The sequence below is a fragment of the Mobula birostris genome, chromosome 2 (genome assembly GCF_030028105.1).
Source record: "Mobula birostris isolate sMobBir1 chromosome 2, sMobBir1.hap1, whole genome shotgun sequence".
In the NCBI taxonomy this organism is placed as follows: domain Eukaryota; kingdom Metazoa; phylum Chordata; class Chondrichthyes; order Myliobatiformes; family Myliobatidae; genus Mobula; species Mobula birostris.
Window position 1 is genome coordinate 161558114 of NC_092371.1, and position 25496 is coordinate 161583609.

The 25496-nt window shown below is 41.1% G+C and overlaps 1 protein-coding gene across 8 annotated transcripts in view; it reads right to left on the reverse strand.

Moving 5' to 3' along the window:
* Positions 1–25496, reverse strand: part of phf3 (PHD finger protein 3) — a 170589-nt gene that overhangs the window by 107730 nt on the left and 37363 nt on the right. The gene's annotated exons all lie outside the window — the stretch shown is intronic.

The window sequence follows — 25496 nt, forward strand, 5'->3', positions numbered from 1 at the left end:
TAAATAAGGGTGGTTACAGGTAAAAGAGGTAAAGGGAATGGAGCAACGCCAAAGTGTAACTCACTCCATGAGTGCCTCCTGGAAAGTCTCACCACTTTCTGACTAAAGAAATTTCTCTTCATCTCTATTCTAAATGGATGTCCCTCTATTCTGAGAGCTATGTCCTCTGGTCTTAGGCGTTCCCATCGTAGGGAACATCCTCTCCAGATCCACTCTATCAAGGCCTTTCACCATTCAATAGATTTCAATGAGATCATCCCTTATTCTTCTGAATTCCAGTGAACACAGGCCCAGAGCCATTTAATGCTCTTCATATGACAACTCGTGAACCTTTGAACCGTCTCCAGTTTAAGCATACTTTTTCTCAGAAAAAGGGGCCCAAAATTGCCCGATAATCTCCAAGTAAGGCCTCACCAGTGCTTTATAAAGTCTCAACACTACATCCTTGCTTTTACATTTTAGTCCTCTTGAAATGAATGCTAACTTTGCATTTGCCTTCCTCAACCTTCAAGTTAACCTTCGGGAATCCTGCACAAAATTCTGTACAATCTGTGACACAGATTTGTGTATTTTCTCTCCATTTAGAAAATAGTCAACCCTTTCATTTCTTTCAGCAAAGTGCATGACCCTACAGTTCCCAATATCTGCCACTTCTTTGCCCATTCTCCTAACCCAAGTCCTGCTATAGCTTCTTTACTTCCTCAAAACTACCTGCCCCTAACTTCATATCGTCTGCAAACTTTGCAACAAAGCCATCAATTCCTTCATCCAAATCACTGACACATAATATAAAAAGAATTGGTCACAACACGGACCCCCGTGATTCATTAGTCACTGGCAGCCATTCAGAAAAGGCTCCCTTTATTTCCACCTTTACCTCCTGCCAATCAGCCATTTCTTTTTGCAAGCAGACCAAGTGCTACACCTTCTCCCTCTCTACTGTTTAGGGCCCCAAAGAGTCCTTCCAGGTTAGACAAAATTTCACCTGTGAGCCTTTTGAGGTCATATACTGTGTCCGGTGCTCCCTGTGTGGCCTCCTATATATATTGGCGAGACCACTTAGCCGAGCACCTACGCTCCATCCGTCATTGACCACCCATTTTAATTCCACTTCCCATTCTCATTCTGTTATGTCTATCCATGGTCTCCTCCACTGTCGTGATGAGGCCACACACAGCTTGGAGGAACAACACCTTATATTCCGTCTGGGTAGCTCCAACCTGATGGCATGAACATCACTTTCTCGAACTTCCAGTAATACACCCCCTCCCACCCTTCACCATTCCCCATCCCTTTTCTCTCTCTCATCCTATTTCCATGCCCCCTTTTCTTTCTTCCATGGCCTTCCGTCCTTTATCAGATGCCCCCCCCCCCCACCCTTTCCAGCCCTGTGTCTCTTTCACCAATCAACTTCCCAGCACTCTGCTTCATCCTTCCCCCTTCAGGTTTCACCGATCACCTTGTGCTCTTCTATCTCTCCCTTCCCCCTCCCCACTTTGTAAATCTACTCCTCAGCATTTTTGCTCCAGTCCTGCCGAAAGGTCTCGGCCCGAAACGTCGACTGTACTCATTTCCATAGATGTTACCATGCCTGCTGAGTTCCTCCAGCATTTTGTGTGGGGTGCTTGGATTTCCAGTATCTGCACATTTTCTCATTTATGCTTTATCCATGCTAGAATCTTTCTGGTAATACCATGGGCTCGTAGGTTGTTAAGCAGCCTCATATGTGGCACCTCGTCAAAGGCCTTCTGAAAAATCCAAGTATACATCAACCGATCCTCCTTTGTCTATCCTGCTTGTTATTTCTTCAAAGAATTCCCACTGATTTGTCAAGCAAGATTTTCCCTTGAGGAAATCATGCAGACTACATAGTCCATTTTATCATTGGCCTCCAAATGCCCCAAAACTACATCCTTAACAATCAACTCCAACATCTTCCCAACTACTGAGGTTAGACTAACTGGCCTATAATTTTCTTTCTTCTGCTTCTCTCCCTTCTTGAAGAGTGGAATGACATTTACTGATCTAGTGATTCTTGAAAAAAATCATTAGTAATGCCTCTACAATCTGTTCAGCAACCTCTTTCAGAACCCAGGGGTGTACACCATCTGGTCCAGATGACTTAACTACCTTCAGACCTTACAGTTTTCCCAGGAACCTTCTCCCTAGTAATGGTAACTTCACACACTTCATGACCCGACACCTGGAATTTCCACCATATTGCTAGTGACGTCCACACTGAAGCCTGAATCAAAATACAAATTAACTAAGTCTACCATTTCCTTGTCGCCCCCTTACTACCTCGCATCATTTCCCAGCAGACCAATATCCACTCCTGTCTCTTTTTCACACTTTCTGTATCTGAAGAAACTTTTGGTATTCTCCTTAATAAAATTGGTTGGTTTACTTTTATATTACATCTTTACCTTCTTAATTACTTTCTAGTTGCCTTCTGTTGGTATTTAAAAGCTTCCAAATCCTCTACCTTCCCACTAATTTTTGCTCTATTATATGCCCCCTCTCTGGCTTTAATGTTAGCTTTGACTTCCTTTGTTAGCCAGAGTTGCGTCATCTGGCCTTCTTCTGCTTTGGGTTGTATAGACTGTATCCTATACCTTCCGAATTGCTTCCCGAAATTCCAGCCATTGCTGCTCTGCCATCATCTCAACCAGTATTCTTTTCCAATCAATTCTGGCAAACTCCTCTCTCATGCCTTTAATTCCCTTTGCTCCAATGTAGTACTGATACATCTGATTTTATATAGCAGATTCCAGTCAATTGGGCCATCAGTTAATCAGGGTAGCTGCTTTTTGGGACAAAGAACAAAAACTAATCCAGAAAAGGCTAGGATTCCCTTCCCCTATTTAGGGCACTATGACACATAATTGGGGCAGGAAACTAATACCGAACAATTTCTAACTAGTGTAAGTCCATGCACTTGCATGGTTAAGACACATGCTGTGCTTTGAGCGAACAGTTTTTAAGTAGCATCTTTTGCCTGTGTTTGTGTTCAAAAAGCAATGATTTTGTTACTGATAATTGGCAAAAAAGCAGTATAACAATTCAGAGCTGTTTTGATCACTGTGGTTTCAAGCATTCTGGCTTGAAGATGCCAGGAACAGCCCAGAGCAAAAATGAAACAATTTCACACTTCAGCAAGTTAGAAACTATAAAGAATTAGAAGGTATCGATTTCTTCCTATCTTCTACTTTGAAGGTAACATCTCCCCTTGAAGAAAATAACGATATTCACGCTGGCAGGATTTGAACTATAGAAATACATAATGGACTTCAGCAAGTCTGAATACTATTGCAAGGCTTATTGAGAAAATAAGGAGGCATAGGATCCAAGGGGACATTGCTTTGTGGATCCAGAACTAGCTTGCCTACAGAAGGCAAAGAGTGGTTGTAGACGGGTCATATTTTGCTAGTGACCAGTGGTGTGCCTCAGGAATCTGTTCTGGGACCCCTACTTTTTGTGATTTTTGTAAATGACCTGGATGAGGGAGTGGAGGGATGGGTTAGTAAGTTTGCTGATGACACAAAGGTTGGAGGTGCTATGGATAGAGTGGAGGACTGTCAGAGGTTACAGCGGGACATTGAGAGGATGCAAAACTGGGCTGAGATGTGGCAGATGGAGTTCAACCCAGATAACTGAGAGGTTGTTCATTTTGGTAGGTCAAATATGATGGCAGAATATAGTACTAATGGCAAGATTCTTGTCAGTGTGGAGGCTCAGAGCGATCCCGGGGTCTGAGTCCATAGGACACTCAAAGCTGCTACGCAGGTTGACTCTGTGGTTAAGAAGGCATACAGTGCATTGGCCTTCATCAATCATGGGATTGAGTTTAAGAGCCGAGGGGTAATGTTGCAGCTATCTCGGACCCTAGTCAGACCCCACCTGGAGTACTGTGGTAAATTTTGGTCACCTCACTACGGGAAGGCCATGGAAACCATAGAAAGGGTGCAGAGGAGATTTACAAGGATGTTGCCTGGATTGGAGAGCATGCCTTATGAGAAAAGGTTGAGTAAACTCGGTCTTTTCTCCTTGGAGCAACGGAGGATGAGAGGTGACCGGATAGAGGTGTACAAGATAATGAGAGGCATTGATCGTGTGGATAGTCAGAGGATTTTTCCCAGGGCTGAAATGGCTAGTACAAGAGGGCACAGTTTTAAGGTGCTTGGAAGTAGGTACAGAGGAGAAGTTGGGGAAGTTTTTTTTTAAAAAACGCAGAGTGTGGTGTGTGTGTGTGGAATGGGTTGCCGGCGGCGGTGGTGGAGGCGGAAACGATAGGGGCTTTTAAGGGACTCCTGGATGGATACATGGAGCTTAGAAAAATAGAGGGTTATGGCTAAGCCTAGGTAGTTCTAAGGTAAGGACATGTTCAGCACAGCTTTGTGGGCTGAAGGGCCTGTATTGTGCTGTAGGTTTTCTATGTTTCTATGTTTTTATTAAACATATTCTAATAGACAAATGTTAAATAACTGAAATGCAACAGTAAGATATCAATATTTGTTAGAACATATAAAGTAGCTCTTCAGAAGCAGCAGTTTCCTTGTCAACTAAACCTTAGCATTATGATTGGTGGTAAATGACTGGAAGCCTAAGGCTTGCCTCCATCCAAAGTTGCCTTTACATGGCATGAGATATTTGAAGGAGAGCACAGACACATTTTGATGAAAATAAAAAGAGGATGCTAGTGTTAGGGCAGCTAAGTAAATTATAAAATTAATTCCTTGTCTAACTAATGTGCAGAAATACCACAGGATCTGTGATTTTGCCCTTCTTTTCATGCTAAAGCATACATGTTTTTTAAATAAAGATAAAATCCACAAATAGTTTGAAAGCTCCCCTCTCCATAAATTAGAAATATAGAATAAAATCTGGTTTTGCATAACTTATGTAAAACAATATAAACAATTTTTAACTCCGATTTCTTGACACATGCACAGATAATAGGTTTAGAACACAGAAAAATCGCAATCTTGTCTGCTGACTAGGAACGTCACCGTCTCAGAATATAGTGAAAACTAATGGATGTACAAAGTGATGCACCAAAGCACAAAGCATGTTTTTACTGTTCTTGAACTGCATGAACTACAAAATGTTAATGACTGAGAAATTTATCCAACAAATAAAATCCCTATTAATTGCAAATAGAATATTTTAACTCCATTACTCTGAACTACCTTTTTTTGTTTTAAAAAGATTGGACAAGCTTAGTGACCATTTTCAGAACAGTGAAGTTGTAAGACTGGTGAAGTGGTGCAAGATGGCAAGATGTTAAGAAATGAAATACAGTAATGGCATCAAAAGTCTTTTGAATTTGGAAGTTATAATTTATTTTACCTATAGTAGAGTAAAATGTCAACAGTCGACAAGACTGGGGCTTTGGTAATGATGGACTACAGATTTCCTGAACTACTGGTGCAAAGTCAAGTTTATCATCAAATGCACAAGTACAGGTATGTATGGGTGCAATGAGAGACGTGCTTGCAGCAGCATCACAGACACAGGATGCCATTTATATTGATATCCCAAGACAATTTCTATTTCTTAAAATAAAGAGGTTATACAGAATTACAATGGAGTCTGGATAAATGGACCATTGTTTCACTGGAGCAACCACTTATTTGAGACAACTCTTGAAGAACAAAAACTAAATCGAGAAAATCGCCGGATTCTGTTCATTTATTTGGGACAGGAGACCATTGCCAAAATTTCTAACTAAAGTCAGTTAAACAGTAGTTTGTGTTTTTTTAATATGTTTTTAACTACTTCCATAAAATTAGGCTAATTGGGGCAGCCGCTTAATTGAGCCAAATTGTGCTGGTTCCAATGTGTTCCAATTGATCAGAATCCACTATTTTTCTTCAGTTAAGCAAGTTTAAAGGGAGCATGAGAATCATGGTTCCAGAAATTTTAAGGATGAGAGAAGTGGTCCTCCAATGGTCTGGTTCGACCATGGATGTTGAGTCCTATCTGTCTATATTGAAGTTGATATGCAAGCCAGGGCAGTACAGTTAGAGCAAACTGTTGCTCATGCAGCAGACTCCCTCCCTCCACACAGCTGCCTAATCCAAAGGAACGGCAGAGACCAATATAATTTTGAACCTACAACACTGCAGGAGTTGTCAGTCAGCTTGAACTCAATGCATGATTGCCTTGGAAACTTCAGCTCCAGATTTTTCCTCAGGGTTTACTCCCAAAGCCTTCCCCGTGAGTGGGAAGGCTTGCTCCCCAGCAAGGCAGCAGAGGTTTGAGATCAACGTTGTCCTTTTCTTAGATGAGCTGCCAACCATGGCTGACGAGCCCCATCTGCCTGGGGCAACTAGCTTTCAGGCAGCAGTAACCCACCTTTGCCCCTTCTCCAGTCAGAAGAAATAGTTCCACTCTTTCTCTCTTTTTTCTCCCTCTGTTCCTCTCACTATAACTCCTTGCCTGCTCTCCACCCTTCAGCCTCTCCCTTTCCCATCCCATGATCTTTCCAGCCCTTAGATCCACCCCTCCCCTCCTGTCTTCTCCTATCATTTCGGATCTCCCCCTCCCCCTTTCAAATCTCTTAGTATCTCTTCTTTCAGTTAGTCCTGACGAAGGGTCCTGGCCCGAAACGTCAACTGTACCTCTTCCTATAGATGCTGCCTGGCCTGCTGCTTTCCACCAGCATTTTTTGTGTGTGTTGCTTGAATTTCCAGCATCTGCAGATTTCCTCCTGTCTGCGTCCATTAAAACACTGTCCTTTTTCTTTTGAAATATTTCCTCTTGGAGGAAAAGTTGAAGACAAGCTGTCATTCCAAGCCAGAGGTAGAGAAGAATTTATCAAGGATATAGAAGGAATTATTCATAGAATAGAGTAATACAAGTGTTCAAAAATGCTTTGCACAATTACAGATCAACACAGATTAATGTCAGGACCATTTCTAAGTTACTCAAGGCAATCTCTCCCTTGGATACATGAGCATTTACATTTAAATTCATTTAAAAAGATGTGATATATGCACATCAGCTAGGATAATTCTTTTAAAAGTTGAAACATTTAGCAATGAAATTATGGCTAAAGTAAGTGACGATATAAGAGGACATCTCCATTAACTATAGCAAAACTCTGTCAATCCGGCACACTCAAGAATTTGGTGATGCTGAACTGGCAGACTGTTTTTTTAAAGTACAGAGACTATTGGATATTATTTCTACTGACAACTCAAATTTTACTATATTTTATGTTCAACAATAAATGTTCCAGTGAACAGGATGAAGTAGAACAAAGGAACTTGGGCACTGGTGACTGGGAAAAGTATGTGGAAACCCAGTCCCCAGTGAATGGGAAGGGAGCAAAGCACCTTTCAGTTTCAAAAAACCCCAAAGTTCTACATCACAACTTATGAATTTTTAATTACGTATTGATTTGTAACCAAACAAGATAGCCAATTTAGACACATAACAAAGTGGCACTGAAATAAAAACAAGCTGACGATACTAAAGAATCCCTTACAACCAATTTCAATAATTTAATGGGTACTTTTACACACCACAAATTTCAAAAGATCTTGGAATAAAATCTATATTATTCCAAAAGATACTGGTCTTGAATTGACAAACCCATAATTCAGAAAAGTCTGCAAGACATGCAGGCCACTTCAAAGTTCAAAGTAAACTTATTATCAAAATACATACGTCACCATGTACTATATAAATAAGATTTATTTTCTTGCATTCATTCACATTTGAAGAAATACAATAGAATCAATCAAAAGCTCCAGAGACTGACAAGCATCCAATGTGCAAATACAAAAGACAGTAAAAATAAATACTGCAAACATGAGTTATAGAGTCCATAGGGTGCATTCAGGGGTCAGTTCAGTGTTGCGGTAAGTGAATTTGCCCACAATGGTTCAGGAGCCCAATGGTTGAAGGCTAATAGCTGTTCATAATTTTTGCAAACTTGGACAGAACATTATAATTCAGTTGGTGCCTACTAGTTGTTAAAAACCTATTCTTCAAATCTCTCTGGAAATCAAAGCTTCAAGTATGAATTGATGCTTATAAGCTCAGATCTGCCTTCATTGGAAGTCTACAAAATTGTAAAAAGAATGGCATGAAACACTAGCTTTTCAAACAACATACCAGCCTTAACTACTTCTTTAAAGTTTTAACACGTTTCAAAAACTTAAGTGATTTAAATTAACCAGTGACCTTGAAATCAAGGTGTTAGAAGAAAACTGTCAAACACTGCACTGAAAAGTAAAACAAATCATTAGAAGCATATTATAGTTTGATCTGCAACAGGGTGTGCAAGCAATGAAGTCAGACAATGTGATTATTTCAATTTCAGAGATGATTATTTAGCAAATATCCCACATTGTTATTTACATACCAAAATATTGCTCAAATAGATCTCAACGTTCTCAGAGGAACATTCTGGGACACTCCTGGCACTTATATTTTTTTTCCCCCCCAATAAGTACTGGGCTCTTAGTTATTAAGCAAGCAGGTCCTCTGCCTTCAATACATGAAGCCCTGAGCATTCCTGTCACTAAAAAGGCAGAGCAGAAGTTGGCAGAACTGGAACACTGAATTCAAAATAATACACACAGACTCCTATTATTCGGGATTTTATTATAGGACACTGTTGTTTGTACATGGTCTTACATTTTGTAAAAATGCCCCAAGTGACTTGCATATTTGTGTTACGTGTCAAAAGTAACTGATAAGCCATCAAAATTATGTAATTAATTAAAAGTCAATTCACAGGAATATGCAAAATCAGCTTCTGCCCTTCTGTGCATTACACTTTCATATACAGTGGATTCACGTTAATTAGGCAATTGGTTAATTGGGACAACCTTAAAGAACAAAACTAATCCAAGAGAATAGCTAGGATTGCCTTTGTTTATTTGGGACACTATGCCATTTAACTGGGACAGGAAACCATTGCTGCACAGTTTTTAACTAGTGTCAATGGTGTGCACTTGTTGCCATTAGACAACACTGTACTTCGTGAACAGTTTTTGTGTTGAAAAAGCAATGATTTTTGTCACTGACAGACAACAAGAAATATACAGCAAGACAACAAGAAATTAAACAGCAAAACAATGGAGAACTGTTTTGTTCATTGCTGTTTCAGGCACCCAGGCTTAAAGATGCCAGAAATGGTTAGGAGTGAAAATGCAACACACATCAAAGTTGCTGGTGAACGCAGCAGGCCAGGCAGCATCTGTAGGAAGAGGTGCAGTCGACGTTTCAGGCCGAGACCCTTCGTGACGAAGGGTCTGGGCCTGAAACGTCAACTGCACCTCTTCCTACAGATGCTGCCTGGCCTGCTGCATTCACCAGCAACTTTGATGTGTGTTGCTTGAATTTCCAGCATCTGCAGAATTCCTGTTGTTTAGGAGTGAAAATGATATGGTTTCACTACTTCAATAAGTTAGAAACTACAAAACATTTGAAAGTCTCAGATTCTTCATAGTTTCTATTTTAGAGGTAACATCTTCTGTGCCGAATGCAGCAATCCAGATCAACGGGTTTACTATACACCATCAGGACATATCTATAGAATCTCTCAAAAGCAGAGGCAGAGGAGTATGCCTCATGATCTACTCTTCTTGGTGCACAAATACATCAGTGCTGTCCCAATTCTGCTCACCAGACCTGGAATATCTAACAGTAAAGTGCCGTACTTTTTACCTACCACGGGAGTTCTCTGGGTCACTTTGGTAGTAATTTACATTCCACCTCAGGCCAATGTCAGGCAGGCTTTACATGATCTGAGCAATGAGATCAACATGCACAAAACAGCGTCCCCTAACGCCTTCACCATTGTTCTGGGAAATTTTAACCAGGCCAGCCTCAACAAAATCACTAAGCAACTACCATCAACAGATCACTTGCAATACCAGAGGAAACAACGCACTGGACCATCGCTACACCATCATCAAGAATGCATATCGTACTATTCCACGTCCTCACTTCGGGAAGTCTGATCACCTAGCTGTACTTTTACTCCCCAAGTATAGGCAGAGACTGAAGACTGCAGCACCAGTAGTGAGGACCAGGAAGGTATGGGCAAGGGAAGCACAGGAGCACCTACAGGACTGCTTTGAACTGGTGGACTGGACTGTATTCAGGGATTCATCTTTGAACCTGGATGAGTATGCTGCAGTTGTTATTAACGTCATTAAAACCTATGTGGAAGAGTGTGTGCCCACAAAGACTTAATGTATATTCCCAAACCAAAAGCCGTGGATGAACCAGAAGGCACGTCATCTGCTGAAGGCTACATCCATGGCATTCAAGTCTGGCAACCCAGGTCTATACCAGAAAACCAGGTATGATTTGTGGAGGGCTATTTCCAGGGCGAAGAGACAATTTCGAACGAGGTTGGAGGCGACTTCGGATGGACGGCAACTCTGGCAGGGTCTGCAAGACCTTACTTCCTACAAAGCAAAATCCAATGGCAGTGATGCTTCACTACCAAATAAACTCAACGCCTTCTATGCACGCTTTGAAAGGGAGAACACAACTCCAGCTGTGAAGATCTCTGCTGCACCTGATGACACTGTGAAATCTGTCTCAGAGGTCGACGTAGGCTGTCTTTAAAGAGACTGAACCTTCGCAAGGCGGAAGGTCCATTTGGACTAACTGGTAAGGCTCTAAAAACCTGTGCCAATCAACTAGCGGGAGTATTCAAGGTCATATTCAACTTCTCACTGCTACGGGCAGAAGTTCCCACTTGCTTCAAAAAGGCAACAAATGTACCAGTGCCAAAAAACAATAATGTGAGCTGCCTAAATGACAATCGCCCGGGTAGTACGCACTTCATCAGTGATGAAATACTTTGAGAGGCTGGTCATGACTAGACTGAACTCCTGCCTCAGCAAGGACCTGGTCCCATTGCAATTTGCCTATCGCCACAATAGGCCATTAAAATAGGTAATTCGGGTAGATAGAGCTCATCAGCCTGGGAAGGCAGTCCATCTAAGAGAGGGAAAACTCTGATTTCAAACCTCCGCTGCCTTGCGGCCATACCCACTCATGGGAAAGGCTTCGGGAGTAAACCCCAAGGACAAATCCAGAGCTGGAGTCCCTAAGGCAGTCCGATGTTGCCTTCAACCTCGTTCTGGCAACTCCTGCAACAACACTGGTGCCAAGCTGTATCGGCCCTTGCCCTTAGCTTGGACAACATCGGTGTCATGGAGAGGGAAGACTTGCTGCATGGGCAACTGCCGGTCTTCCATACAACCTTGCCCAGGCCCACACCCTGGAGACCTTCCAGGCGCAGATCCATGGTCTCACGAGACTAACGGATGCCACAATAGGTCAACGGCAGACGCAATCTCAATGGCTCTCCACACGGCTGTAGACCACCTGGACAACACAAACACCTATGTCAGAATGCTGTTCATTGACTATAGCTCAGCATTTAATACCATCATTCACACAATCCTGATTGAGAAGTTGCAGACCTGGGCTTCTGTAACTCCCTCTGCAATTGGATCCTCAACTTCATAATCGGAAGACCACATTCTGTGCAGATTGGTGATAACATACTCTCCTCTCTGACGATCAACACTGGCACACCTCAGGGGTGTGTGCTTAGCCCACTGCTCTACTCTCTATATACAATTGACTGTGTGGCTAGGCATAGCTCAAATACCATCTATAAATTTGCTGACAATATAACCATTATTGGTAGAATCTCAGGTGGTGATGAGAGGACGTACAGGAGTGAGATATGCCAACTAGTGGAGTGGTGCCACAGCAACCTAGCACTCAATGTCAGTAAGATGAAAGAGCTGATTGTGGACTTCAGGAAGGGTAAGACGAAGGAACACATACCAATCCTCATAGAGGGATCAGAAGTGGAGAGAGTGAGCAGCTTCAAGTTCCTGGATGTCAGGATCTCTGAGGATCTAACCTGGTCCCAACATATCGAAGTAGTTATAAAGAAGGAAAGATAGCAGCTATAGTTTATGAGGAGTTTGAAGAGTTTTGGCATGTCAACAAATGCACTCAAAAACTTCTATAGATGTACCATGGAGAGCATTCTGACAGGCTGCAACACTGTCTGGTATGGAAGAGTTACTGTACAGGACCAAAAGAAGCTGCAAGAAGGTTGGAAATCTAGTCACCTCCATCTTGGGTACTAGCCTACAAAGTACCCAGGACATCTTTAGGGACCGGTGTCTCAGAAAGGCAGCGTCCATTATTAAGGACCTCCAGCACCCAGAGCATGCCCTTTTCCTCACTGTATACAGAAGCCTGAAGGCACACACTCAGCAATTCAGGAACAGCTTCTTCCCCTCTGCCATCTGATTCCAAAATGGACATTGAATCTTTGGACACCATCTCACTTTTTAAAAAAAAAATACAGTATTTCTGTTTTTGCACATTTTTTAACCTATTCAATATATGTAATTGATTTACCTGCTTATTTATTTTTTTTCTCTCTGCTAGATTATGTATTGCATTGAACTGCTGCTGCTAAGTTAACAAATTTCACATCACATGCTGGTGATAATAAACCTGATTCTGATCTTGAATTCTACAATGGAAATGAAGATCTAGAGGATGTAATCATCGACAACATTGTATGAAGGCAGTCCATTTTCTGCATTCAGTGTCTGCACTGATTTTGTTTACTTACGGTCAAAAGAATGCGATGTGGATGAATTCCTGTCAATAAGTATTAGGAACTAATACAATTTTATAGTACTGCAGTAGTGTTGGTGGTGTTCTAATTTGTTTGGTGTTTCATTTAAATACATAATTTGTTGCTCAGTTTGATTTTTTTTTTAAATACCTTTTTAAACTATTTCCATATAATTTCAGCTAATTCGGGCAGCTACTTAATTGGGCCAAATCGTACTAGTCCCAATTAAACAGAATCCACAGTACTTGCCATGCAGTAATTCTGAAGATCCTTGGGATGCCTTTATGTTAAAGGCACAAAATACAAGTATTATTGTGTAACGCTCTGCAAGGTTTCACTCCTCATGTTTCACTGGTAAGGTAATGGTTGCTCTGTAGCAGCAATGTTTGGGTTATGACTAGAGACAATAGGGCCTTTGGAATGTATGTTAGCCAATGAGAGGCATGTTGTTCTTTCTTGTGGGTCTGGGAGCAGGGATTTTGCAGTCTTTTGTCGGCGAGAGATGAAGACAGAAGACGCAAATGGAAAGAGGTAGTAGGCCGCCGGATGGAGTGGACTCGGAGCAAGGGTCCGACGGTCAGCAATGCTCGGAGGTCAACGGGGGTCGACTGGACGATTCCGTGAGCTCCAACATGCACTTTATTAAAATAGGCCCCTTTTCTTTTTATTTTCTTTACTAACCCTGTGATGGAATCTTAAGTTTTATTCATTATGGACTGTGCCTTTTAAGAATCATGCCTGTAAGAGGGACAGACGTACAATGCAAGGAGAGAGGGAGACGCTACTTGAATGGACAGTTGGTGTTCAGCACACTGGTATTTAAACAAGCGTAAATGTCCCTTTCGCAGGACACGCAGACGCCACTGAACTCTTAAGTGCCCACGAGGGTGGGGCTGAGGATCGATTAAGAGGAATCGATCCGAGACTATCAGTGTGTGTAAGGGTGACACTGTGGAATCTACCGGTGTGTCTAACCCTTGCCTGGGTTGGTAGATTATCACTTGAAGATGGCGCTCTTAAATTGGTCAAGTTTGGCTAACTTGGAAGATTTGGAGGACATCAAGGAAGATCGACAACACCTATTTACTTGGATTACAAATCTCTCTCTCACTTCAATCCCGTGGACTGAACTGACTTCCCTTACTACACCGTCGTAAGACTGTATCACTTACCACTCTTGCTCTGAAGCAGCTTGGGGATTTATCTATACACCTATATATGCATAACACCGTTAACCCCTGATTTACTTGGTTTAAGTTACGATCTGAAGTAGTTACTAATAAAATTGTGTTTTGTTAACAGCAAAACCAGACTCCAGGTGTGTTCAATTGCTTTTGGTGTTACTTGCATGTAACCAGCGCTTCCCCCAGGTACTTTCCCCAGGGTTGTGTGTACGTAACAACCCTATAATCAGATTAAGATTTATAAAGTTCAATCATTTAATTGCAAACAGTGTACTGTGTGATATTTTGAGGTTTGGATTTGTAACTGGGCAGCACATCACACAGCATCCACACAAATGAGATTTCTCAGTTTGGCTGGGCCAGAGGCCATCTTACCCTAGATTAACGTATGCTTGCCGAATCTCAAGGTTATAATTGCACCAGTTACTTCTGCTAGCGGTTTTGGCCCAACATTTCAAATATCTCAGTATTTTTCCTAAATACTAACAGGGAAAAGAAAAATCAACCTGCCCATAATAAATAGGCTGTTAAAAATAGTGAACTAATAAATTCTCACTCTTATTGAGTTAGTTTTAATTTCAAATATTTATAAAGCGATTTTTTTATATTTGAAAGACTAGGTAGTAATTTAAGAGAAAGAGTTAAACACTTCGGTATTGCATGTTATTAAAAGTTGATTCACTTCCCGCCATTGTCAGTAAGGAGCTTGTACATTCTCCCCTGATCGTGTGCGTTTCCTCAGGGTGCTTTGTTTCCTCCCACATTCCAAAACAACGTACAAGTTAGAGTTATTAAGTTGTGGGCCTGACATGTTGGTGCCACAAACGTGGTGACCCTCATGGGCTGCCCCCAGCACATTTACGACACAAGTGCTGCATTTCACTGTATGATTTGATGTACATGTGACAAGTTAATGTTTAATGTTTTCCCAAACTATCCCCTGGATACCAAAAACTATATCTCTTCTTCATCTTCCTAAATAGTATTAATTTCAACTGGCATGTCCTTAAGGTCGTTTTTTTTTTTAATCTGCTTCTGCAAACGGGTGGTCTGTGAAAAGGATGCATACCATAATCTGCAGTTTTATCAACTGGCCCTGATGAATGGTCTCAGCCTGAAACATTTGACTATTTAGTCCTCTCAAAAGATGCTGCCTGACCTGCTGAGTTCCTCCAGCATTTTGTTTTAATTGCTTGGAATTCCATTGACTAGTATTACATAAAAATGTTTAAAACCTTCATAGGACATGTTTTAGACTTTATAAATGCAAACAGGCTTTACAATATCTCAACAAAACAAACTAAAACACCACCAACTGACCATCTTAAAACATTATCCAGATCATCTTGGTCTTTAAAGAGAGTGAACCCTCGCAAGGTGGAAGGTCCAGATGGAGTAGCTGGTAAGGCTCTGAAAACCTGTGCCAACCAACTAGCGGGAGTATTCAAGGACATATTCAACCTCTCACTGCCACGGGCAGTTCCCACTTGCTTCAAAAAGGCAACAATTGTACCAGTGAGTAAGAAAAGTAATGTGGGCTGCCTTAATGATTATCACCCAGTAGTACTCACATCCTCAGTGATGAAATGCTTTGAGAGGTTCGTCCTGACTAGACTGAACTCCTGCCTCAGCAAGAACCTAGACCCAATGCAATTTGCCTATCACCACAATAGGTCAACGGTAGACACAATCTCAATGGTTCTTCACAGGGGTTTAGACCACCTGGACAACACAAGCACCTGTGTCAGGATGCTGCTCATTGACTATAGCTCAACATTTAATACCATCATTCCCACAATCCTGATTGAGAAGTTGCAGAATCTGGGCCTCTGTACCTCCCTCTGCAATTGAATCCTCAACTTCCTAACTGGAAGACCACAATGATAACTTATCCTCCTTGCTGGCGATCAACACCAGGGCACCTCAGGGGTGTGTGCTTAGCCCACTGCTCTACTCTCTATATGCACATGGCTGTGTGGCTAGACATAGCTGAAATGCCATCTATAAATTTGCTGATGATACAACCACTGTTGGTAGAATCTCAGATGGTGACGAGAGGCATACAGGAGTGAAATATGTCAACTAGTGGAGTGGTGCCGCAGCAAAAAACCTGGCACTCAATGTCAGTAAGATGAAAGAGCTGATTGTGAACTTCAGGAAGGGCAAGATGAAAGAACACATTCCAATCCTGAAAGAGGGATCAGAAGTGGAGAGTGAGCAGCTTCAAGTTCCTGGGTGTCAAAATCTCTGAGGACCTAACCTGGTCCCAACATATCAATGCAATTATAAAGAAGGCAAGACAGCAACTATATTTCATTAGGAGTTTGAAGTGATTTGGCACGTCAACAAATACACTCAAAAACTTCTACAGATGTACCGTGGAGAGCATTCTGACAGGCTGCATCACTGTCTAGTATGGAGGAGCCACTGCACAGGACCAAAAGAAGCTGCAGAAGATTGGAAATCTAGTCAGCCCCATCTTGGGTACTAGCCTACAAAGTACCCAGGACATCTTTAGGGACCGGTGTCGCAGAAAAGCAGAGTCCATTATTAAGGACTTCCAGCACCCAGGGCATGTCCTTTTCTCACTGTTACCAACAGGTAGGGGTATAGAAGCCTGAAGGCACACACTCAGCAATTCAGGAATAGCTTCTTCCTCTCTGCCATCCGGTTCCTAAATGGACACTATCTCGCTTTTTTTAAATACAGGTTTCCCCCGCCATCCGAAGGTAGAGCGTTCCTATGAAACAGTTTGTAAGCCGAAATGCCGTAAAGCGAAGAAGCAATTACCATTTATTTATATGGAAAAATTCTGTGAGCGTTCGCAGACCCAAAAATAACCTACCAAATCATGCCAAATAACACATTAAAACCTAAAATAACAGTAACATATAGTAAAAGCAGGAATGATATGATAAATACACAGCCTATATAAAGTAGAAATATTTTTCCACAATCATTACTGCACTGTTCTCCGTAGCAAAGCCCTCACGCAAGTGCCGTCGGCAGAAAATCTCACGCAAGCGCTGTTGGCAGAAACACTCTAAACAGTAACCTTTAAGCTGCCAAATCATACCAAATAACGCATAAAAATACACAACCTATATAAGTAAAAATGTATCTACAGTGTAGTATCACTTACCGGAATTGGGAAAGCGCCGAGCACACTGATGATGGTGTGTTAGACTGCGTCGTCGCAGGTTGGGTGGTGCAGTAGCCCTCGCCCTCCAGCCCACCGACCAATACCGATTTGCGAAGCATGCAGGGGTGCAGCGGTAGCTGGGAGGCACACAGCACATCTTTAAGAAAAAAGCCGAAATAAACATGCTAATTAATTAGGTGCCGCCCGGCACGTAATTGTCAGCCCTGATCAGCGCCGATTTCCGATTGCGTCGTCTCTGATCTGGGCTGACAATTATGCATCGGGCGGCACCTAATTAATTAGCATGTTTATTTTGGCTTTTTTTCTTAAAGATGTGCTGTGCGCCTCTCGGCTACCGCTGCATTCTCCACAAATCGGTATCTGTCTGCGTCGTGGGTGTTGGGGTGGTGGAACACTGGGGTGTCATCTCGTCGTCTGTTTCCATTAGAGCAGACAGCTCATCTTCTCCTATGACTGCCTGCCTCAATGGCGAAGGTCGAGGTTCGTCGTCTGCTGTGGCTGATGTGGAAGGCTTGCTTGACTGCTGAGCCTCGCGCATTTTTCTATCATACAGTTCTTTGTAAGGACTCAAACCATCTTGCAAATATCCCCTAAACCTACGTACCCTTTCAAAATTAAAGTCGTACTTTATCATTTCAGAGAAAATCTCATGCAGTTGCTTCACATTCAGTTCGCTACTGCATTCGGTTTCCATTGTTATCCTTTCTTCTTCCAATTGCATCAGCTCCTCATTTATCAGTTCTTGGTCATAAGATGCCAAAACCTCTTCAACATCATGTTCATCAGCTTCCACAAGCCAAACTCACTTTGTCCTTACTTCGTTCACCACAATCAAAATGCTTAATTATGTTTTACGCTGAGTGTAACACCCTTACGAGCTCTTTTAGGCTTTTCCAACACCTTAGAACTCATCTTGCAAACAGCTGCCTACAGGCACGTGTTAAAGCAATGCCGGCGAGATTGCAGTTCCAAATCCAGGGGACAGCGGCTGCTTGGAGCACGCGCTGCTTTTTTCGCAACAGTGAAAACATAGAAAATAGGTGCAGAAGCACGCCATTTGGCCCTTCGAGCCTGCACCGCCATTCAGTATGATCATGGCTGATCATCCAACTCAGAACCCTGTACCAGCCTTCCCCCCATACCCCCTGAAGGTCCATATCACCTTCTGAAAGCGAAAACAGGGAACTAATGTAGGTCTTTCGTAACAGTGAGGTTTCGTAAAGCGAACGTATGAAAAGCAGGGGACACCTGCACACAGCATTTCTTTTTTTGCACATTTTTAATCTATTCAATATACGTATACAGACATTGTTTTAGCTATTTATTATCATTTTTATTTTATTACTTTTCTTCTCTTCTATATTATGTATTGCATTGAACTGCAGCTGTTAAGTTAACAGATTTCACACCACATGCTGGTGATAATAAAGCTGATTCTTCACCTGTTGCCCAAGCATTCAGCCCAGCTTCCCTTCTAGCTGCATTTAATGGAGCAAATGCAGAAAACTCAATGAGCTGAGCCAATAGGCATTGGTAAAATGGAACAGGCTCTTTAAGATGAGGAAGCCTCCGGTCTCAAATCTTCATTCACTTTGACTGCCACATAGAAATCAAATGTCTGCTCTACTTGCAATCTAAATTACAAAAGGATCACGCAGCACCTACAAAGTCAGTTTTAAGTTCTTGCCTTTACAGATCACCTTCCAAACTAGCTAGTTATGTCAATTATTTTGAAGCCACAGAATCAGAGCACTATAGAACAGAAATAGACCTAACCCATGCCAACCAGTTACTCTGCCTTGTCCCATCAAGCCAGCCCTCTATACCCCTCCCATCCATGTACTAATCCGAACACCTGAAATGTTCCAATCAAACCTACAACTACCACTGGGTATTGCCACTACAGAGACCGAAATGTCTTCCCTCTTAAATCTCCATTTTTAACAAATACAGACAGGAGTAACTTAAGAATGGCGAAGATTAGATCAGATTAGTTTATTGTCATATCCATCAAGGTGCAATCGCACAAAGCATGCAGAGTAAACTTAGTATTAATTTAGACAATAAATACAATGATGAGCACAAAACAAAGAAGTACAAAAGAACAGTCCAAAGATAGCAGTGCAACCTGAGGCAGTGCAAAAAGAATTGTTAAAGTGATAATAATCAAATAACCAAGAGATGGAATTAGGAGACTGAGAACACAGCAGCTGGGGGCGGGGCAGGGGGGGGTGTGATGTGAAAAAGGTGATTAGCATGTTTTGCTGACTGATATAGTTCTCAACACTGAATTGTTGTGGCTTTCCCATTTAATCACTCTGAAATAATTCACCAGTAAAAGTTATGCTATAATTGTTTTTCAATAGCAACAGGATAGTAGTGTTATATTAAGAAACATCTGAAACACCTGCAGAAAAGTTTGCGCTAAGTTTAAAGCATTTCTCCTCTAAATGCTGAATAAGCTAGAGGGTATACAACTTTACAACTGAGTTGAGAAACAGAAAACACTTTCAAGATTTTAATCAGACTGTGGTCTTGGTCAGCTGTTTAGGACTTAATTACCTTGAATGCGTTAAGACCACAAGGCAATAGGTGCAGAGCTCGAAAAAAGTGACACAACAGACTTTTGACATCGTAGATCAGTGAGTTATTTGTTATGTCTCCCCTCTCAATGTGAAACGGGGCTACCTCTTTTTCCCTCATCAGGGAGAGAGTGAGAGAGAGAGCGTATGGTATGTCGGACTATCGGGTGAACATGTAGTTTTTGGAAACTGCAAGCCTCACCAATGCTTTATAAAGTCTCAACATTACATCCTTGCTTTTATATTCTGGTCCTCTTGAAATGAACGCTAACATTGCATTTGCGTTCTTCACCATAGACTCAACCTGCAAGTTAAAAGATGAAACTGGTTTATTTTCATTGTGCAACAGTAAACCTATTTCTAGGGAGGGGGATGATGCTTTGCTGCACATATGAGTGCCGAGTAGAGGGTGCCAATGCTTTTTGCTGGTGGGGGTGGGGGTGGGGTGTGGTTGCCTTGCTGCTGCTTGTGCATGGGAGGGGGAGTTGGGGGGGGGGTTCAGGTTCCAATGTTTTAAATGTCATTCTTTAAGGCACTCTTCCAGTTTTTGTGGATGTCTGCGAAGAAAAAGAATTTCAGGATGCATATTGTATACATTGCCCTGACATTAAATGCACCGATTGAAACTTATTGAATTAGGCTATTTGGCCCATCGGGTCTGCTCTGCCATTTCACCTTGGCTGATGCAACCTCCTGCCTTCTCCCCATGTCTCATGCCCTGACCAATCAAGAATCTATCAACCTCTGCCTTAAATATACAAAATGACTTGGTCTTCTGAGAGCTGTGTCCTCTAGTCTTAGACACTCTCACCACAGTAAATATCCTCTTCACATCCACTCTTATCAAGGCCTTTCACCATTCGATAGGTTTCAATGAGGTCATCCCTTATTCTTCTGAATTCCAGTGAACGCAGGCCTGAGCGATCAAATGCTTTTCATGTGCTAAGCCATTCAATCCTGGAATCATTTTCCTCAAAATCCTCTCCAGCTTCAGCACATCCTTTCTAAGGGGCCAAAAATGCTCACAATACTCCAAGTGATGCCTCACCAATGCTTTATAAAGTCTCAACATTACATCCTTGCTTTTATATTCTGGTCCTCTTGAAATGAACGCTAACATTGCATTTGCGTTCTTCACCATAGACTCAACCTGCAAGTTAAAAGATGAAACTGGTTTATTTTCATTGTGCAACAGTAAACCTATTTCTAGGGAGGGGGATGAGCGAAGGGGGAGGCTGACAGAAAAATGAAGGGAAACTGTGTGGGGAGTTAGAAGACAGACTAAAGGATTATGCAGCTCTCGCTCTACTAAATCCACCTGGTAACCAGAAAGCAACGGCTACACCATGTCACAATAATTTATGCAAAAGCATCTTCTACTCCTCAAATTTGGAATGAAAGTCATCTCAGGGATCAGCCAAAGAAGGAAAGGCATTTTTTAGTTGTACAACTAGCACATAATCTTTGATGTGTAGATCCATTCCTAAAATCCCATGAGAATTATATTCTGTTTAAGTATTAATTGCTATTTGTGACTGTGAGAAAAAACTCAACAATTGTAAAATTATATTTTAGGCTTCAATGTTACGATACACAAAATCCAAGCCAAATCACAAAACAGGTTTAAATTAAAAATTATTTGGCACACTGTTGCATTTCCATACTTAATCAAGTACTTCAGATAAACTAGCACTGTGGATGTCATTCCATACTTCCAGCATTCACTCCACATTCTCTTCCTCTGGTTATTAGATAATTATTTGTCTCTCCAATGTATACTCTTTGGAAATCTACCTTGAATTCCCTTTCCCCCCCATATTCGTGCCTTTCGTCACATAAAAATATTGAACCTCTACCCTATCAGAGATCTTTGCCTTTGTTCTCTCCTTTTTCCCCACTCCCAATCCTTTCCATGGTTCTTAACAGTCTCTATCCTCATTCTTCCCTTCTATATGAAGCATTCTTTTGGACACAACTAATAAAGCAAGTGAATAATGTGTGATGGCTACTTTGAAAGTTTAAACACAGCTACCATATGTTTGAAATGTTAAGTTCTGAGCCTACCCTTTATAAATAAATGTGCGAATACACCATTACATGTTAGCAGGCATCATACAGGAGCCCCGTGATGCTGGGTCAAGTAGGCATGTGTCATGTGTCATAAATTGCACACAGTTATAGAGTAATAAAGCATGAAAATAGGCCCTTTAGCCGAACAGATCCATGCTAACCACAACATCCTCCCTACTCATCACACTTATAGCATCAGTATACAAAAACCAGCGGCCAGTCCTTCCCTTTTCTCAGACACTATACATAGACAATCCATGCCATCTGTTCTTCCGCCTTATCCTGTTAAGCTTTGTGCATTGAACAGATACAATTTAAAGCAATGGCTCTATCTGTCCTTTTATTGGAAACATAACTATCCTGACTTCTAAACTTATACTTTTTGGTTGTTACATCTATCAGTCTTCAAATGACTTCACTTCTCAGGTTCCACCCCCCTGCCAATCTAGTTTAAACCTTTCCTCGTGACAAAGGCAAATTTTCCCATGAGGATGTTGGTCCTCTTCTGGTTCACATGTAACTTGTCCCCTCTTAGCTCATTATAATCTTGCACCTTATTGTCTATCGGCACTGAACTTTGTATCTTGCTGCACCATTGCAATGAATTAATCTGTATGGACAGTATACAAGTTTTGCACTGAATCTAGGTACATGTGTTATTAATAAACCAATGCAACGATTCACTTGAGCCAGGATACAAATCTGCATGGTAAAGTATCAAAAAAAAATTATAAATCCTTAGATTATGCTTTAATTTTTTAACCAACAAAATTTCTATTACTACTGTTATCTGACCAGAGAATAAGTTTAAGTCACAAAGCAAGACAGCACAGGTACAGAGCTTTTGAACCAACTAGTCCAGGCTGACCATGGCGCCCACCCAGCCAGTCCCAATTTCCTGTGCTTGGCCCATATCCATCTAAGCACAGCGACTCCATGTACCCATTGAAGTATTTCCTAATTCAAACTATTGTAGCTGCCTCAACTATCTCCTCTGCCAATTTTTTCAATATACTCACCCTCTGGTCTCTTAAATCTTTCCCTTAAATGTATGTCCCTTAGCTTTGTTCTCCCCTAACCTGGGGAAAGACTTACCTTTCACCTTATCTATGCCCCTCAGTTTTATACACTTCTACAGGGTTACACTTCATTCTCCTACATTCTAAAGAATTAAGACATAGCCAGGTAAACCAATTCCTATGCGCCTTGGCAATATCCTCAAATACTTTCTATACTCGTTCCAGTTTAACAACCTCTTCCCTATACAAGGTGACCAAAACCTGCACTCCAAGTGTGGCCTCAACAATATAATGTCGCAGATTTGATAGTCAATGTCCTATTCTCACTTGCTTACCACTCACCAAATTTACCAAGCCGTTTTTGCTCTCTCCTGTTCTTTACTGTAATTGTATTATTCTCCAAAGAAACATTATCTACACTGAACAACTGAAAATTATTGCATATTATAGGGCCACAGTTTAGCAGTTGGAAAAAAACACTTCAGAAAAATTAATTTAATGATCAGCAAGCTGAACTGAGTTAGACCACCTTAAATTTTAAAGCAAAAATAAATAGCAATTAATTTGTTTTTGCTTTGAACGTTACTTATTTCAATACAACTTAAACTTACAACCCAGCTTTTAATATAATTTTGATGATTTACCTATTTTATATAGTCTCAATTTCAAAATATGCTTAACTGTATTGCAGAATAATAAGCAGGTAGATTATTAGAGCTCAGAACAGGAGCCTCCTTCCTTGGAGATAAGTCACATGAACGATCTCTGAATGCTACTCACTTTGAACATCAATTTAATCATCTCCAAATGAAGAATCAACTTATGCACCAAAACTTCACTCAAGGTTTTTCTGCAGATTCTTCAGCAGAAAGTTCTAACAGATGCATTTATTCGTTATTATATTAATGGGAAATGAATTTGGAATCAAGGAAGTCACTATAGATCAACTCCACTCTGGTTGATCATCTAAACAATTGCAATGGCAGTCAATACAAGATACACACATAGGTGATCACTAGTGATTCAAGCATTGTCAACTGTATTCAATATTTTTCAGGGAGTATACATTAACTGATACTTTAACCCATAATTAAGGCCACTTTTTTGTTGCAATTGTGGGGAACATCCAAGTTTAAATATTAAGAATTCCAAAAAATAATGGCAGAATGGAAATTAGCCTATATAATGAACTGTAATTACACAGGGAATACTAAAGCACCATAAGGTGGCTGATGAAAGTTCTACTAAAAGCTTGTATCCCTGAAAAAAAACATACTAAAATCAGAACTCCTTTGAAAAACAAATTTACTGTCAAAGATAGAGTCAAGATGATGATGATCATCATCATCAGGTGCCGTGCCCAGTTTGAGCTTTGACTGCCATGGCCCACACACTCCTGTTTCAGGTCAAGTGGATCAATTCATTGGTATTTATTTCCAGTTCTCTGGCTGCTGTCCCCATCATCATTTGTCTGTCTTCCTCTTGCTTTCTGCCCTTCAATCTTTCCCATAATTACCGTGCATTCTAACTCCTCTTTCCTAATCACATATCCACTAAGATACATTGCCTTTTCATGATCTCATACATTTCTCTTTTTGTGTTTGCATCCTTGTTAGATATTCGTTTAGTCCATGATATTCTTTGCATCCTCCTCAAAAACCACATCTCTGCTGCTACAATTCATTTCATGTTACCAGACATTGTCCAGCATTCTGAGCCATATAACATAACCGGATAAATGTAATATTTCAGTACTCTGAGGCCTGTTGTCATGCCTAGTTTAGTATTGGTAGGTATACTCTTCATTCTCATAACGGTGTCTTTTGCCATCCCTATTCTCCTTTTGATGTCCATGTCGCACCTGCCATCTGATGTCACCCAGCTTCCTAAGTAGCAAAAGTTCTGTACTTGTTTTATGTCTTCCCTGTTTATTCTCAGCCTGCAGATAGGATTCTCCTTCTTTTTGGATATCACCATACATTCTGTCTTTTTGCAATTGACAGATACTTGAATTTTATGAGCAGTAGCTTGATGACGCTCAAGGATCCCCTGCCGACCAGAATCAACCCTACTGAGCAAAGCATCTTCAGAATTGTCTTGAAGATCCTCTTGACACTGTTGTTGTGTGATACATTTTGTGAGTTTGACCATGGTTTTCTTAGCAAATAGATTCTAGGAAATCTAGTATCTAGCAACAGTGGTTTGCTATTGCCTACCATTGGGTGAACTAAAGAAATCACCATTTCTCTTCCCAAATGTTCATCTGCCTGTACTATAGCCATTGACATTGGAGGTCCTAGCTCATCCACCTTCTCCGTCATAAGTTCAGTTACTGAACCTGCTGGATCTGCCGTCGGCCTTCGCTCGTATCCTGAGCAGTTCTGGGTCAGAGCAGCCCTGGGAGCAATGAATGACTAAGGGGTAACTCCACTTTCCCCAAAGCTCTGAAAGTCCCCAATCAGAGCCTCATCACCGGTTGCAGTTTAGATTCATACCCAGGACAAGTCAAGATAATAAGATAGATAATAATAAAAATATTTTCAATATTCATGCTAAAGAGTTCTCAAATTTCTAATGAATCTTAAAGTACCTTATATAGAGTCAGACTGAAAAAATTGAAAAGCAAACAAATAATCTGTAATAAAAGAATAGAAATTGTTTTCTATACTTTTAGGTCAAGTTGGTGAACAAAACCAGATTGGAACAACTGAATATGCAAAAATTTGAAATGTTGTGGCTGAGCACACTTTTGCAATTAGGAACATATTATTTTATAAACTCATTACTAAAGATAATAGAACAGCAAATGTGTTGTTAAACCATTATATT